The 2,058-nt window shown below is 40.8% G+C and overlaps 1 non-coding gene across 1 annotated transcript; it reads right to left on the bottom strand.

Annotated features, from left to right (window-relative positions):
- Positions 1–537: 537 nt before the first annotated feature.
- TRNAG-UCC (transfer RNA glycine (anticodon UCC)) lies at positions 538–608 on the bottom strand. The gene has a single exon. It is a non-coding gene; the product is annotated as a tRNA-Gly (tRNA).
- Positions 609–2,058: the final 1,450 nt, after the last annotated feature.

Below are 2,058 nucleotides of genomic sequence, written 5' to 3'. Positions count from 1 at the left end.
ATAATTAGTTTCAAAATCTGGACAAACACCAGAAATGGAAGTTGGAGTTTTGACTGTTGACATTGGAGAAAGAGATTTGTCAGGAGACCAAGGCTTTAGCTTGATAATTGTCTACCTTTCCGATTCATTACTTTGGGCCTTATTAAATGAAGCTAGGACCTTTAGGGATATCCATGTGGGCATGCTATAATAATTCTCAAATGACACTATGTGACCTTAAGGCGTGATCATCAGACTCAAGAATAAAGTTAAGTTTGTATTAAATTAACTCTAGCAAAGAGAGCTCAGATAATAATTGGAAACAATGAGTTGGCACACATTTAAATAAAGAAGGTCGACTCCCAAATATTGCAGTCAGTAATTCAGATATTTGCTTGTTTCATATATAGGCATAACTCATTTTTCCTCTCTTTCTCATGTTTTACACCGGGTTTTGCTTCCTAGTCCCATCTTTGTCTGGAAGCTCCACTGAAGCCTCTTAATATCATAGCAACACAGAAGCCTCCATGAACAGAGGGGTGGTGGTTATGCGTGAAGTGCATTGGCCAGGAATTGAACCTGGGTCTCCTGCATGGAAGGCAAGAATTTTACCACTGAATCACCACTGCTCCCACTGTCAGACCTACTTTTTTTAAATAATGAGAAAGTCACACAACAACATCTGACTTCCAAAAAGCCTGAAATGAAACTCCTTTTTTGGGGGAGGTTTCTTCCCAAATCAGATGCCCACAGCATCCAAGCACTTGGTCTTTCTGCCTTACTTAGGAAAAAAGGAGGGAAACCGCTCTCCATTTCTTCATGCCTAAGTTGTTCTATTTTGCTCACTAAGAAGCAGCTAATAAACATTGCCGTCAGAAGCTTCTCCAATGGGAGGAGAAATGCCCAGCACAGTGCTAGAAGTAAATAGAAAGTAGGAATTAAACAAATGAATAAAAGTTAGCACTTGAAGTTATCTTGAATATTAACAAGCCCTTGCTTTCTAGATACCGAAACTGTGGTCTGAAAGATAAAAGTGACTTTCTCAAGATCACAGAGCTCCTAGAAGCCATGTCTCCTAGGTCTACGTCCCATGCTGTCCCTGCCAGAGAAGCAATGGAAGATGCTCCTATGCCCAGTCAACTCCCTGCTGCCCATTGCAGTGACCCATAGCTCCTCTCATCTTTTTACAATCCCAGAGTGTCTTAGTTATCTAGTACTGCTAGAACAGAAATACCACGAGTGGATGGCTTTAACAAACAGAAATTTATTCTCTCACAGGTTAAGAGGCTGGAAGTCTGAATTCAGGGTGCTAGCTCTAAAGGAAGTCTTTCTGTCTCTGTAGGCTCTGGGGGAAGGTCCTTGTCATCAATCTTGCCCTGGTCTAGGAGCTCCTCAGGTCAGGGACCCCGGGTCCAAAGGACATGCTATTCTCCTGGCTCTTGTTTCTTGGTGGTATGAAGTCCCCGTGTTTCTCTGCTCACTTCTGTCTTTTATATCTCAAAAAGACTAAGACACAACCTAATCTTGTAGATTGAGTCCTGCCTCATTAACATAACTACCTCTAATCCTGCCTCATTAACATAGTAGAGGTAGGATTTACAACACATAGGAAAATCACATGAAATGACAAAATAGTGGGCAATCACAAATACTGGGAATTATGGCCTAGCCAAGTTGACACACATTTTTGGGGGACACAATTCAATCCATAACACTGTGATTCCTCAAATACCTTCGTTTCTTCTATTGGCCCTACCCCCACCTCTCACCTATCTTGTTTACTCCAGTATCTTCTGACTCATCTTTTCTCCATTATTCCTTTTCCATCCTGGATAATAGAATTTATATTTCTTCTGCTTCTGAATACTGTAATACCATAAAGGAGATGACAAGAAAAATGGGAGTCTGGGAGTTTTTTCTGGGTGTGATTGCAGAGCATGTCTGTTCACCTAGTTCTCTAGAATTTTTGGAGTAAAGGGGAGCAAGAGCAATAACACTAGCTCCAAAGCTTAGTGAAAGCTATAAATTCTCAGAATTTTCTGAGTGACTGGTTTTAAAAAACCCTTGTTAAAATTGAGT

The sequence above is a fragment of the Trichechus manatus genome, unplaced genomic scaffold, assembly GCF_000243295.1.
Source record: "Trichechus manatus latirostris isolate Lorelei unplaced genomic scaffold, TriManLat1.0 scaffold00240, whole genome shotgun sequence".
NCBI classification, from domain to species: Eukaryota; Metazoa; Chordata; class Mammalia; order Sirenia; family Trichechidae; genus Trichechus; species Trichechus manatus.
This window is presented reverse-complemented; position numbering and strand designations above follow the sequence as displayed.